The sequence below is a fragment of the Mustela erminea genome, chromosome 16 (assembly GCF_009829155.1).
Source record: "Mustela erminea isolate mMusErm1 chromosome 16, mMusErm1.Pri, whole genome shotgun sequence".
Lineage (NCBI taxonomy): Eukaryota > Metazoa > Chordata > Mammalia > Carnivora > Mustelidae > Mustela > Mustela erminea.
Genome location: NC_045629.1, coordinates 6,845,073 through 6,861,399, shown reverse-complemented (window position 1 = coordinate 6,861,399; position 16,327 = coordinate 6,845,073).

Sequence of the window (16,327 nt, the reverse complement as noted above, 5' to 3'; positions counted from 1 at the left end):
ACAAGTTGATTACTGTGGTAAATCGTATATTCTTTAATGGCTTTGATGATGCTGTACTTCAGTAAGAACAATGTTAACTGTTTCTCAAAACTAAAAACAGTCTCTTTGTTTTTTCATCCATGACAATTTTGTGGATAATTAACGGAAAGGAGCAAAACATGTAAGGATCTAAACTATGATCTTAAATTCTAAAACCTACCAATCATTTAGGAAAATTCATGTCTTTCCACAGTTATCCTGTCAGGATCCAAGAATCAATGTTACACACAGTCTTCTCTATGGAAAACCACTTTTCCATTATGGAAAATATTCAAAATTTTAAAAACATAAAGAAATCAACCTCTGCTGCCCTTCTTCCAATACAACAGCATTGCCACCATAAATTACTTTTCTCGAAGCCTCATGGTATTTGTACACATAAAGAGTAATTTAAAAACCTGTATCTTGACAAAAGGAAGGTTTTTTTTTTTTTTGAAGTAGAAACAAACTTAGAGAAAGGAAGTCAAAGAGGGATTCCTCTTGCTAATTGGAGAGAACACACTAGCATGGCCTACTTTTATTTAAAACAGCAAATTTCTTGTTACAAACTTTATCTGGTTGATAACTCAATTTCTTTTGGGATTGGATATCAAGTGTGTTATAGCTGCACTGAAGAGAAAACTCAATTTGCAGCAAATTTTAGGCATTATGATATCTTCTCCTCTCTGTAATTAATTTGTTATGCTGTACATCCCTACAGATAGCCTTGAGGTTTGTAGAAACTAGTTGATAATGATAAAAAAACAAATATCGTAACTAATTTTTTCAGTAGTGTATCTATCCATTTCTGTAGACATACTTTTAAAAATGCTTTAATCTATGTCTATACATTGCACTTGAAACTACTAGAAAAGTTAGAGTAATGGTATTCTTACACATGAAGACAGTTAAAACGGCAACTACTAGTAAATAAGATAAACGACTTTGTGGGTTTTAAAGAGTCAAGGAAGGCTATCTGTTGAAAGCTAAATCATTCAGGAATGATATAATCTTGGAATTATACTAATGATGAGACATTGATAATTATGACCTGTGCTATAAAGGTGTTTGTAAAACAGAGATCAAACTACAGGGTCTAGTGTAGTTACTTTGGACAATTTTTAATGGAAATAGGGAGGAAATAGTTAAAAATAGCTGGTTTGCAACCAATTCATCCCTTTGAAAAGGAGCTCTCTTTACAGGTGGGACAGGAACAAAGATTGTTAACTGCCTAATATCCTCAACAGGATGTCTGAGAAATAATGATTTTTGCCTGGTGGAAGAGACCTTATCCAAGAATGCCCTTAGCAGGATGTCACTGGCTAGAAGATTACTTGTAATAAACCAGTAAGTTTATATTTTTGAAGGGCATAAAGTGGGTATGTTTCATAATGTAAACTCTCCTTGCTGTTTGAAGGGGCCTACAATTGCATCAGAAACCTCAGCTGTTGTTTAGGGAAAGAGATTCCATGTCAGATGTGGGAAAGAAGGACCAGGAACCACTTATGAAGTCTCAGATGACTCTCTACTTCATCAAAACTGTGGGTTTTCTGTATCCTCGAAAGTACAAATAAAACTTTATATTTCTGTGTGATAATGTGCCTCAACTAGAAATTCAGCCTAAGAATGCTGTTCAAGCCTAGGAGTTATTTACTAAAGAAAAGTATCAGTTAAGTTTTGATTTAAAACTAACAGTGTTGCTATGGCTAGTGCTAATTATTATACAACCTCTTGTTTATTGTTATATTGAGTGTTTTCTATGTCCTGAGTTCACACACTCAACGAGCCTATGAGTTAGTTGAAATAGAAAAGTCAAGTAAGTTTGCCAGTGTGACAGAATAAGTGGCAGAGACTATGATATGGAAAATAATGACATTTCTCAGGATTGGTGTTCTCAGATGTTGGTAAGCTGAACAGAAGAGATCGAGAAAGTAAACATTAACATACACTTGAGAATTAGATGGCTTTGATTAAATCCCAGATCCAGCTCAGATTTGTGTGGTCATAGGCAAGATACTACTTTTTCTGCACGACAGCAACCTCTGTTAAACATTGACAGAAAGAATATCTCCCACAGGGAATTATTGGGCTCCTCTAACAAAAGTCAGTACTCAATAAGTTTTAGTTAATATAATTACTATTATTCTCAATTAGACCCACTGCAAAAACATTGGATTCCATGATTTCCATAGTTTTTTCCAATTCTAAAACTGCACAACTCTGAGATTCGCCGTGAGCTGCTTCACACAGCCATGTGACACATCACTGCCATGTGACACATCATGCCATGTGAGGTCCAGCAGGTAGCGAGGACACAACTCTGGAAAGAGAACTCCCACAGCTATCTACCACAGTACGAATCTTGTCAAACCTTCCATTCTTTCCTCAGTGGCTCCAAAAGAAGAAAGGGGAAGACTGGTGGGAGTAGTAAGTCAGGGACAGCAGCATTAAAAGAAAAAAAAATTATTTTTTTCACTGTTCCAAGATTCATTGTTTATGCACCCTATTCAGCGCTCCATGCAATGCGTGCCCTCCTTAATACCCACCACCAGGCTCAACCAACACTTTACCTCCCTCTCCTCCCAAATCCTCAGTTTGTTTCTCAGAGTCCACAGTCTCTCATGGTTTGTCTCCCCCTCCAGTTTCCCCAAGTCACTTCTCCTCTCCTTCTCCCAATGTCCTCTGTGTTATTCCTTATGCTCTACAAGTAAGTGAAGCCATATGATATTTGACTCTCTCTGCTTGACTTATTTCACTCAGCATAATCTCTTTCAGTCCCATCCATGCTGATACAAAAGTTGGGTATTCATCCTTTCTTATGGAGGTATAATATTCCATTGTATATATATGGATCATATCTTCTTTATCCATTTGTCTGTTGAAGGGCACCTTGGCTCTCTTCACAATTTGGCAACTGTGGCCATTGCTGCTATGAAGATTGGGGTACAGATGGCCTTTTTTTTCCACTACCTCTGTATTTTTAGGGTAAATACCCAGTAGTGCAATTGCAGGGTCATAGGGTAGTTCTATTTTTAATTTCTTAAGAAATCTCTGCACTGTTTTCCAAAGTGGCTGCACTAATTTGCATTCCCAGCAACAGTGTGAGAGGGTTCCCCTTTCTCCACATCCTCTCCAACACTTGTTGTTTACTGTCTTAATTTTGGCCATTCTAACTGGTATAAGGTGGTATCTCAGAAGAATGAAACTTGACCATTCTCTTACACCATACACAAAGATAAACTCAAAATGGATTAAAGACCTCAACATGAGGCAGAAATCTGTCAGAATCCTAGAGGAGAACATAGGCAGTAACCTCTTTGACATCAGCCACAGCAACTTCTTTCAAGACATGTCTCCAAAGGCAAAGGAAACAAAAGCGAAAATGAACTTTTGAGACTTCATCAAGATCAAAAGCTTCTGCACAGCAAAGGAAACATTCAACAAAACAAAGATGCAACTCACAGAATGGGAGAAGATATTCGCAAATGACACTACAGACAAAGGGCTGATATCCAAGATGTATAAAGAACTCTCAAACTCAACACTCAAAAAACAGATAACCACATCAAAAAATGGGCAGAAGACATGAACAGACACTTCTCCAAAGAAGACATACAAATGGCTATCAGACACATGAAAAATGTTCATCATCATTAGCCATCAGGGACGGCAGCATTTAAAGGAATGTGCAGGTGAATGGTATTCACAGGTGGTGGTGGAGGGTGAGCTGAGATGTGGGAAGAGGAGAATGAGAACAGCACTGTCATTTGCCTCAGCTGCCACAGGGATGGGGAACATGGCATTCTGACAGCTGTATCATTTCTCTTCTGTTCTGGGAAAGGGGCTCCAGATTTATGTATAGCCAAGAAGAAAACCCACAATGAAAATATTTATACTCTTCAGTAATTAATTCTATTTAACAATTAGTATTCAAATGTACAAATTTTATATTAAAAAAGAATCATTAAATAGTCTTCAATTTAATAAGTAAAATTTAACACATAAGTCAGAATAAGTAATACTTTTGAAGGGTCCTAACACTGACAGTATTTTAGAAATAATACACGGTGACATCTGTTAGAAAAAAATGAATATATGCAGATGTTAGAAATAACACTAAAAATGGCACTGCTAATAAAAACACAATGTACAATTGTTTACCGCGATGACAAAATTCATGCTTTTCTTATACCCTCCATATCTTTCATATTTTATACCCCCTTACATCTTGCATAACAATGAGACTTTGTGGTTATTTATAACCAAATGTATCTTGTAACTCTCAGGTCTAAATTAGACACCATTTGGAGGATGAGAGATCCAGGCATTTTATTGGCATGGAGAAGAGATTGCAAGACAGGGGCAATGAGGGAAAATGACTTAAAATAATATGTCTTCAATCTGTGTACAGATGGGAGAGTTTTGCCATTCTTCCTGTAACCCTACACAAAACCAGGACAAATGCCAGCTGGAACATGCTTCCATTTGAGGGAAAATTAAGAATGTTTATATTCTGAGATAATTTGAAGACTAGTGCTCTCATAAACACTGAATATTTTTTTTGTGTGTGAAGTAGAAAATTTTTTTAATAGTCTGTTTTCATTTTGGAATTCTGCTTAGATGAATGCACTACAACAAGATGACCCTCTCAAGATCTTTTCTAGTATGCTTCCTTTATTCTAAGCTACTTTCACACACCTAACTTTATTTTCAGATTAAAAAATAAATCTCAGTGTTTCTTTAAGTTACATTTTTTTTTCTAAAGATTTCACCCATCTACTTGACAGAGAGAGATCACAAGTAGGCAGAGAGGCAGGCAGAGAGAGAGAGGAGGAAGCAGGCTCCCTGCTGAGCAGAGAGCCTGATGTGGGACTCGATCCCAGGACCCTGAGATCATGACCTGAGCTGAAGGCAGTGGCTTAACCCACTGAGCCACCCAGGCGCCCCTAAGTTACATTTTGAAATCATTCTTCTGTACATAAGCATCTGTTTCTAAGGCCTACTTTTTAAGGAATAGAGGGTATTTCCATTTAGATTGATATGTAGGCAAAATTTTTTTGACTTATGGCCATTTTTTTTGGTTATGCCATTCAAATATTAGTTCAAATATAACTAAGGACTTAAACAAATACCAACCCATATATACATGCCCCAAATCTCAAATATTTTGTCAGGGATTAAAAAAAAATTGAAGGTCAACATTGTCTTTATTACTAAATTGTTTTGGTCAAGGCGTTCCAGGATTTCATTTTTTTGTGATTCAGCTATATGTTGCATTGGGTTTTCTGGGTGACATCTACTTGAGCAGGCTTTGCTAGTGTCTTTCTTATCATTATCATAGAGCAGATGAGGAAATGATTGGCAGTCAATGAGTAAAGTATTAGCTATCTTACATCACTCTTTCTATATCATAGGAATATAGAAGAAGCAAAAATCCAGTCATAAAGAATGGACATAAATCAACTTTCACTGGTCTCCAGAAGGAGGTCCATGGCATGGATAATTTAACTTAAAAATACCCTCAGACCGGGCGCCTGGGTGGCTCAGTGGGTTAAGCCGCTGCCTTCGGCTCAGGTCATGATCTCAGGGTCCTGGGATCGAGTCCCGCATCGGGCTCTCTGCTCAGCAGGGAGCCTGCTTCCTCCTCTCTCTCTGCCTGCCTCTCTGACTGCTTGTGATCTCTCTCTGTCAAATAAATAAATAAAATCTTTAAAAAAAAATACCCTCAGACCATTGATTCTCTTTATACTTCTGCTGCTGGAAAATCACACAGCTTATGAAATAATGACAGTAATTTTCAAGACAGATTTGACTTATTGTGGCAGACTGTATTTTTCAAAGTGGCATGACTTTATCTTTCATTCCAAGTAAACTTCATATAGTGTGATTATCTTGAAATTCTTCTTATCTACTTGGAGGTTTATGTGACTCCCTTGAACCTGAATAGATCAGTGTTACTGTCTCAATTCACAGAATATGGTGGAAATGAAGCCATGTGATTTCTGAGATTAATTCATAAAACACCACATAATTCTGCCTTTCTCTCATGTAGCCAGCTGCCATGCTGTGAGGAAGACCAAACAAGCCCTTGCAGAGAGACCGCATGGAGAAGCTATGGGTCAGTGGAAGAGCCAGCTGAGGCCCAGCCAAGAGATGGCTTCAGCTGTCAGACAAATGAAGATACCTCCCTGTGATTCCAGTCCCTATTGTACAGTCACTCCTGGCTGAGAACCCAGATGTGAAGCAGAGTGAACCATCCTACTGTCTCCAAATTCCTCACCCACAGAATCAGTGAGCATGAAAAAGATGCTCATTTTACACCACAGTGTTCTGCAGTACTTTGTCATATAATAATCAGAACAGACACTGATAGAAGCAGTCAGATTTCATGACCTGCCTCCACTCAGAACCTCCCCGTTCAAGTCTCCATAGGGAAGATATGAAAAACTACTCCTCTTTATGAGAAAAGGAATCACCCTGAGCTTCCAAACCTTGTTAACTCACCAGTGCATATCCCTTCTAAAGAGTAGAAGTATATAAATGCTAAGGCTTCCAAGACTTATATTAAATCTCCTTCCTCTAGATGTTACTGGACCATAAGCAGCAGAAAATAGACATAACTAAAAAGACAGTTGTGGAGTGGGAGATAATACTGCAATGAATTTATTAACAATGGAAATAAGCAGTAAGTATAGACATTTTATAAGAATACAAAAAATAAGTTTCTTTTGGGTATGGATAGTTTCTCCATCATAGTAGCTTATAAAATGTAAATTTATCATTACATATATTTCAGATTTCTAGATATTGTATCAAACTACACAAATGATATTCCCATAATGTTGTGGGAATGCTGGGATTTGGAATCACCTCCATTTCCTGACTTTATGACTTTGAATGTTATTTGACAGTTCTTTGTCTTGGTTTCTTTACCCACTAAAAAAAAAGAAGATAAAAAATATCTACTTTAATAATCTGTTATCAAATAGATTGTTTGAAATTTTGACTTAAAATCAGAAATACAAATAGATATGTCCTATGTTGGTACAATGTTGAATACATTTCCTGAGGCAAATTGTATAAAGCTTAACAGGCTGAACAAAGAAAGCATCAAAGAGCCCATAATTATTTGCCCTTAGAGTAATTTATTTATTTTATTTGTAGTTTATTCTGTTTGCATTAGTGGCAGATGGGGTATTAGATTATATGACAGAGTACAGGAGCAAATTCATTAAACCTTTACAGAATTAAAAAAAAATGGGAGAGCTTATAGTCAGCTCTTTAAAACTCAGAATGTTTGGACTGTAGTTTACAGTGACTTTCATGTAAGACTTATATGTTCAGATGGAAATGGAAGGTGAAGGGGATGGAGGGAAGGGGAGAAGTTTTTATTTCTGCTATTCTCCATGAATGAGACTATAATTCAAATGCATAGGACCATTTCTTTCATTATCTAATATACATCTGTTATCTCTGCGCGCGCGCACACACACACACACACACACACACACACAATTAAATTGTGGCCCTGGTATAGAGGGACAAGCTGCAAAATCTTCCATACCATTTGGCAAAGAGCCTAAGAGGATGGCATTCCCAGCAGAGGTTGTGAGCTGGTGCAAGAGCACAGAGGGGGAGGTGGTAGCAGATGCACTGGGGTTGGCTGCACTCCATGCTTCCAGGCTCCAGCTGGCAGGGCACTGGAAGAGGAGGTGAGCCTGGAGCAGTGATAGGGCACTGTAGGCAAGAACATGGGGCCTGTGGGAGATGCTAGTCCCAAGAGCAGACCCTCACTCCCAGCCATTCTTTCAGGGGAACTCAGTCTGCACTGGACACCCAATGATGAGCAAGCAGTATAATCAACAGGTTACATGGAAAAGAAATTCTTAAACTCAATAAATGATTAAAATGACAATGATTGGAAATGATTACGATGACATGAACATATATCATTTGGAAGGCAGTTTTATGCTACACACATATAGTCTTTTTTTAAAAAAGATTTTATTTATGTATTCGAGAGGGAGAAGGAGCATGAGCAGGCAGGAGAGAAAACAGCAGACTCCTTGCTGAGCAGAGAGCTGATGTGGGCCTAGATTTCCAAGACCCTGAGATCATAACCTAAGCTGAAGGCAGACTCTTAACCCACTGAGCCACCCAGGCACCCCCACTTATACAATATTATCTAGAAAATAAAAAGAAATACAGTTTCAAGAATTTTGCTTTGGATATTTAATTTTCATATTAATTTACATTATTTTTATTAAGTACTTCTCAATAACACCCCTGCATCTATGTATATATTCATATACAGATATTTGAAAGAGAGAAATACTTAATAAAATACTATTTGATTAGTAACATTGTCCAGTTGTTAAATAACTGTCAAGAATTAACTTTAATAGCAGGGTATTTAATATGGTTAGTATGGTCACCTCTCTTTATGAATCGAATGCTTGGTTTATGAAGTGTCTTTTTCAAATGGGATTGAGATTCCTGTTGGCACTTAATGACTTTTATTGAGATATATAAGGCCACTCATTTGGCATTGCTCAACCTTATTGATCACTTCCACAGGAAATACTTTCTTCATCTTTACTGTGCCTGTGATAGTCTTCTCTTTTATTCATATGATACTAGTCTTAAATTATCTTCTTCCAGAAACACTTTGGAACATGTTCCAATCCCTTTCCCTTAGCCACCTGCATACAGTTACAAGCTCTTTTGAGTCTAGCTGCAGAGTCTTACACATAATATCGTTTCCTCAGAGCTTAGCACAGTGCTTTGGAGTATAACTTTTAGAAAACTTTTAGAAAATTCCAAATTTCATCAGGTCTCTTTCCAAAAAAGTCTCATTTCTTTCCCAATTTCATTGAGATATAATTAACATATAACATTTTAGAACTTTAAGGTGTACAAAATATTGATTTGATAAAGTTTTGTATTGTAATACTATTGCTGGTGTAGGGTTAGCTAATACCTTCATCATGTTCCATAAATTACCATTACTTCTTTTTTGTGGTGAGAACAATTAAGATCCAATCTCTTAGCAACTTTCAAGAATATTTTATAACATTGTTATCAATTTTAAAAGTCATAGCATAAAACATGGTGTTGATGTCACATGACTATATAACATTGCTAATATCTGTCATGAACATATCCCACCGAATGCCAGAGATGGGCCGATGAGTATTCCTTGAAACACTGAAAAAGAAAATGACTTCCTAATGGCTATTAACATGAAAATACATTGATTTATTTGATATCCCTTAGGTGTAGTCACAATAGATCAGCATCTATCTCACTATGTAAATTTGTTGTTAATTCCAAATAAGCCAGTTAAGAGAAAGCATTAATTCACTGAGAATACTTTGGGGAGAAAATGGTGTTGGTATGGTATATCTCTGTTATTTTTTACTTTCCCTATATTCATATTTTGTATTTTATTACTATTAACCATTACTATAAAATGGAAATAATGCTACTTCTGGTAGGGTCATAAAACATTGGTACCAGAAGTGATTTTTAAAATATGTGGTATTACCACATAATCCAGCAATTACATTCCTAGGTGTGTCCCCGAGTGATTTGAAAACTGGAAGCAACAAAGCTATCCCTTAATATGTGACTGGATAAACAACCATGGTATATGCAAACAATGGAATATTATTAAGTGATAAAAAAGAGCTATTAAGCCACAAAAAGATATGGATAAAGTTAAATACACATTTCAGTGTTAAAGAAGGCATTCTTAAAAAGCTACACAGTATATGATTCCAATTAGATGACATTTTGGAAAAGGCATAACTATGGAGACAATAAGAAGATTGCTGGCTACTAGAAGCTCAAGGGGATGGAGAGAAGATTAAATGGGTAAAGCACAAGGGTATTTTTTTTTTTAAAGATAGTACTTATTTATTTGACAGACAGAGATCACATGTAGGCAGAGAGGCAGGCAGAGAAAGAGGGGAAGGCAGGCTCCCTGCTGAGCAGAGAGCCCGATGTGGGGCTCGATCCCAGGACCCTGATAATATGACCTGAGCTGAAGGCAGAGGCTTCTACCCACTGATCCACTCAGGCACTCCAGAGCACAAGAGAATTTTAGGGCAGTGAAATAATTTCCCTGATACTGTGATGGTGGATGTACAATAAAAAACATATGAACTTCAAAACCCTTAGAACTTCACAGTATAATAAGGGAAACTTAACATATACAAATTTTAAGAATAATTTATGAGGTTGAGGGGTCCCAGGAAGGAAAGCAAATCATAACAAGAGGATCTAAGTATTTACAAATATATAAAATAAGTTCCCTGAAAGGGTGGAGAAAATGTGCTGATTAGTTGGAAATACTGGAGTCTATAAGACTAGAGACAAAAGAACTACATGTAAGCACTGTACTCCAGTTGATAAGGTTTTTTTCCCAAGAGGGTAAGGATTAGCAATGCTGATACTGCATACCTGTATATTAGTATTAAGCAACTGAGTGAATAGATGGCAGATGGTGTGAGCCAAGTTTTTTTAGTTGGAGTGGGAATTTACAGATAAGTAAAGGGAGGAAGCTAGCATAACCAATGTAACAATGAGATGGAGATCTCAAACTAACATCATGTTGATCTTAATACAGATACAGATAGTTGGATATAGAAAATGTAGTTGTGTGGATATACTTGTGCTATTCTATAACATCTATTCCTTATTCTGTCAAGTGACATAGTCTTAAAGAGATGAAGCCCCAGTAGCAATGAGCATGCTTAGCACCCAGACTGTGGTTTCTAATAACATCCTCCAGTACCAGTGACCAGAGACAATTTTAGGATGAGACAAGTAATATATAAGATGGGCCTAGTACAACTTTAGTGCCAGAAAGTGAGGATGTGTTAAAAATAAATATATAAAGCCATAATTCAGAGAAGATGTCAAAGGAAAATGAATAGTCTCTGAATGGCTAAAGCTGGAACAATTTGAGCAAGAAAAAAAAATTATTATATTATAACCCAAGGTGTAAAATAAACATCTATGTGTCCATACTGGAAGAAAGAAAGAGAAAGAAAGAAAGAAAGAAAGAAAGAAAGAAAGAAAGAAAGAAAGAAAGAAAGAAAGACTGACTCTAAATATTTTATGTAGATATTTCTCCCTTAAGGAGGTGTTATATAACCCCCCATTCCTTAAGTGCAGACTGTACATATTGACTGCCTTCCAAAGTATGGGAAGAGAAAAGAGTAACTTCACGGTAGAGTGAACTGACAAACATTCCCTTCAGCCTGGTGAAGGCTAACAACAATGATATGTCATGTTGATAGTATGTACCCTTGATGTGATGAGCATGGCATTTTACCTCTGTTATCTTCCTCTCAAACTGTAACTCAAATCCACATCATGATAAAACCCCTAGGAAAACCCCAAGGAATAATACTTTTCAAAACTGTCAGGATCATCAAAAATAATGTAAGTTTGAGCAACTGTCACAGATAAGAGAAGCCCAAGGAGACATCATTAAATGTAACATGTACAGGTGGGATGCTGGAACCAAAAAAAGGACATGAGAAAAAAATTAAGAAAATCAGAATAAAGTTTAGACTTTAGTAAATACTTATGTATGAATATTGGTTCACTAAATGTAACATGTACCATGAAAATGTAAGATATTAGCAATAGGGGAAGCTGGGTAAAAAGTATATGGGAAATTCTGAACTATCTTCTCAATCTTACTGTAAATTTAAATCTGTTCTAAAAAAATAAGTCTATTTAAGACATAATAATCCTCCCACTCTTCTTGTATATTTGGTTCTGGCTCCCAGCTTCAGCCATTGTTTTTTCTCTTTGCTTTTGATCTTGGGAAGTTTCTGTTGATGTATCTTAAAGTTCACTGACACTTTCCTTAGTTGTATCCAGTCCACTAATGAGCCCATCAAAGAGATTCTTCACTTCTACTATAGTAGTTTTCATTTCTATCATTTCCTTTTGATTTCCTCATAGATTTCCATTTCTCTGCTTACACTACCTGTTTTTTCTTACATGTTGTCCACCTTTCTGTTTTTCCTGTCCACTTGACAGCCTTTAGCAAATTATTCATTTTATTTTAAATTCCTGGTTTGATAATTTCAAAATCTCTGATGTATCTGAGTCCAGTTGTGATGTTTGTTATGCTTTTCCCATCTGTACTTTTGCTTTTTAGCCTGTGTTTGTGGTTGCTGTTGTTGTCATTAAAGGACAGACATGATGTACTGAGTAAGAAGAACAAAGGTTAATATGCCTTCAGTGTGAGGTTTCAGGTTTGTCTGGTTGCTGGGTAGGCTGTATTTACTGTTTGCTATGCTGGCAGGTGCCAGGGGCTAATACATCCTCTGGTGTCCTTGTTTTCATCTCTTCTATTGTGTTTAGGCTCTCTTAGGGACTCCTAAAATTGGGTCTGAATCTTGCAGTTCTTTTTAGCTCTAATCCTCCATTATTATAAAGGAATGTTTTGGCTACAGTGGTAAGGTTTGAGGGAGGGTGATGCATTCTGTGTTCCTATGATTAGGTGTCGGCTCATGGCCCTGGGTTATGACCTTCACAGGCATCTCTCAGCTCCTTTTCACCCTCCTAGGTGGGTAAAAAGACTAATGGCGGCTGGTCTTGGGCATTTCCTTTCTCCTCTGTTGGTCAGACTCAGGTAAAACCCAAGCCAGGAGGTTCTAGGAAGATAGTTTCCCTTGATGGCAGGCTTTTTTGTATGAGAACAGAATGTTCTGGGTATATTTAATAATGGCTACTTTTATCTCCTCTTGCTTGAAGCAGGCAGGGATTATTATCTGATCTTTCCCTTGAGAATCTGGTGTGGTAAAACTCACAGAAGTATGAGGCACCCCTAAGACGGGGTTCACAGGAATATATTTTTTTTTTCCTCTTGAGCTAATCCACACTCAGCCTCCAGGACAGTTACATATCTTTCACGTGTCCCCACCAGCTGCAGTGTCTGCTCCCTGTGGGTTCTGGTTCTCTGTACTCCCTTCCAGTTTTCAGGAAGCCTTGTCAACTCAGTTCTTGGATAGATCTGAAGAAAAGTCACTGATTTCCAGTTTTTCTCTCGTGGGAAGGATGGGAGTGGTAACATCTGAGTTCTTTACTTGCTAGACAAGAACCTGGAAGTCTCCAGAAATAAAATGGAGTCAGGCTATGTTGCCTGTTCGAGGCACTGAATGCAGGGACTTGCAGTAGCTTGAGAACAGAAGATAGTTCTTTGTTGTCTTGACAGCCATTTGGCCACAGGCCGTGTGAAATTTGGATGTAAACTCAGTCCTATGTTGATACCATCCAACTTTTGGACACTTCATTCTATTATTCTACACTTTGAGCAAATTAATCAACACAGAGGTCAAGGAAATTAAGCAGCTTAAGCTTAAATAACCAAATTTATGTGGAAAGGCATTAAATAGACTCCATACTTTCTTAGAAGTGTGACTTACATTTTTCTTTCTCATTAAACTTCTGCTTTAAGGGTATCTCAAAATTTTGTGACAGATTTTTGGTTGTTTCCATTAACTGATCAACTTTTTCTCTAGGAGATACACATATTGTGAAAGACTAGAGACTGTCAGATTCAGAAAGCCAGAATATGCAAGACAGACCAAATTTTCAGTGAAGATACTTACGCTTTCTGAGCCCTGGAGGTGTCTGTCAGCCTCACAAATACCTGGTGCAAATGTGGATGAAGTTAGAATCCTCCACGATGTAGGAGAAAAATGTCATTTAAAATTGGATCTCAGCTCTGCTAAAGGTTGAGTGCTCTCTTTAATTCAAGAAGGCGCAAGGAAATGTTCACTTATTCTGCACCAAAGATCATTTCATCACTGCTATCAGGAAGCTATGAAGCTGCTTGTGCCAAGGGACACACAAGGTTATTTACCAGAGAGGTAACCTCCTTACCCAAAGGAGGTAACCTCCTACCTCTTTACTCTGGTCAGTGTATAAATACCTGTCTCAGACTTGTTCCAGTCTTCTCTTGTAGGCATTTGGAAATAGGAATCAAGTAAAATGTCTCCTAGACTGTGCTATCCTCAATATTGAACTTTTTTCTTCAGGGAAGTGGTTTCCAAACTCTTCTGCCATATGAAGCAATGAAGAATGTTCTGTATGAAGCTCTCCTTCTGGGGCTTTTGGGGCTGTCCTAGACAAGAATAGCACCTGCCATTGATTTAAGGCTTTGTGTACCAGCTACAATCCAAGCACTTTCCATGTGTTACCTCACTCAACTCTCAGAATAACTAAGAGAGACAGGCAGTACCGTGACTAGCATTCCCTGGGTGAGGAAATTAAGGCTTTGGAAGGGTAGGCCAGCTAGGCAAGCCCAAACGTGTGATAAGGGCCACTGAGTTCATGCTTTGGAACCTAGTGCCAAATGTTTTTTTGCAAAGGGATGCCTCTATGCTTTGCGACTATAAACAACAAGGGTGTTCTCAGGTTCAGTGTCACAGGTACCATCTCAGAAGATACTGCTGGTCCCTGGAGAAGAGGTCTTGGGGGCCCTGGGCATACTCTCTGGCTCCTCTTTATCATGGAAAGGCTGTCATTGCTTCAGACACAGTAGTGGAGGGTGACAAATGCCCTGCAGTCCACCAGCTACCCCCTCAGCAAAAGTACTTTTTTCTTTTTTGTTTTTAGAGGCCAGCTTGTGAGCAAAAAAAGAGAAATGCATCATGTATTCCATGCTGATTTGGTTTCAAGTATTTTGTAATAAATCTTTGGAAACATTATCTTTGTATCAGGTGTTTTCTGTATGAGATCCTAGGACAGCCAAACAAAGAACCTCAAACTGGGTAGCTTAAAACAACAGAGTCTGTTGTCACATTCTGAAATCCAGGCATTGGCAGAACCTGGCTCTCTCTGAAGGTTCTAGGGGTGGCTCCTCTTCCTAGCTCTGGTAGTTGCTGGTGATCCTTAGTGTTCCTTGAATTGAAGACAAACAAACTCTGCCTCCACTGTCACATGGCCTTCTCCACATGTGTCTTTCTTATCTGTGTTTTCTCCTCTTATAAAAATACCAGGCATCAGGGAACCTGGTAGCTCAGTCGGCTAAGTGTCTGCCTTCTGCTCAGGTCATGATCCTGCGGACCTGGTATGGAGCCCCACATCAGGCTGCTGCTCAGTGGGGAGTCTGTTTCTCCATCTCTTCCCTCCCTGCTCACGCTCACTTGCTCTCTCTCTTTCAAATAAATAAATAAAATCTTTAAAAAGCAAATAAAAAATGAGGCATAGTGGACTATTGGCTACTCTAATCCACTGTCACCTCATCTTAACTTGACTGTATCTGCAAAAGTCTTATTTACCTCGTCGTGGGTATTAGAGAGGGCACGGATAGCATGGAGCACTGGGTGTGGTGCAAAAAAACAATGAGTACTGTTACACTGAAAAGAAATTTGAAAAAAAAGTCTTATTTACAAGGAAGGTCATCTTCTGGGGTTCTGCCTGTACATGAATTGGGGGGCACTATTTGAAGTTGGGTAGTTAAATAAACCACAGAAATTCTGTGGTTGAGCAGAGCCAAGAATTTAAGATCCAATTCTTTATGTTCACAGTGACCAATGTAGCAGACCTTGAGGGTCATCTCTGGGTCATCTCTGGGGACTCACCTAACCAAGCCCAAGTTTAAAGAGTAAGGTTTGAGAAAGATCTAGAGATCTTTGAGGAAATTGAGAACTGCATTTTGAAATCTAAGAAATTTCAGATCACCTAGATGCTCGGAAATTTTTAACCATTAATACTCAGAAACAACTGCCAATAATCTTGGTACCAAGTGTTTGCTGGCTTGCAACCTCTGACCAGAGTAAAACAAAAGGATCTGTATTGATTTATTTTCATGTTCAGTGACATGATAAAGCATAACAAACATAAAAAGTACAGTATCTGTATGATTTGTTTTCATATTCAGTGACCTGGTAAAGCATAACAAACATGAAAACAGAAAGGGCATGGCTCAATTTCATTTGATTCTGTGTTGATTCACAAGACTATCTGACATTACTGTGTGCCTTGTTATTTTTTTTAAATATGAATTTGGCAACCTCAGTAATTTCCTAAATGTAACTCAAAGCTCCATGGAATCTGGTAATTAGGAGCCCAATGGTTAGTAAAAGTTCCAGAGCACCACAGTAATAGGTTTATGTACAAATTTTCTGCTTCCTGCTTCTATGTGCATCGTGGAGGATCTATGCTCAGCATTTTATTTCTCTGGAATATGGTGAACCTATCAAAACTCAGCTCAGCAAAATATCAGAGGTTCTCTTTTGGTATGTCCATTTTACATTTTGGGTCTTGTAGACACTGC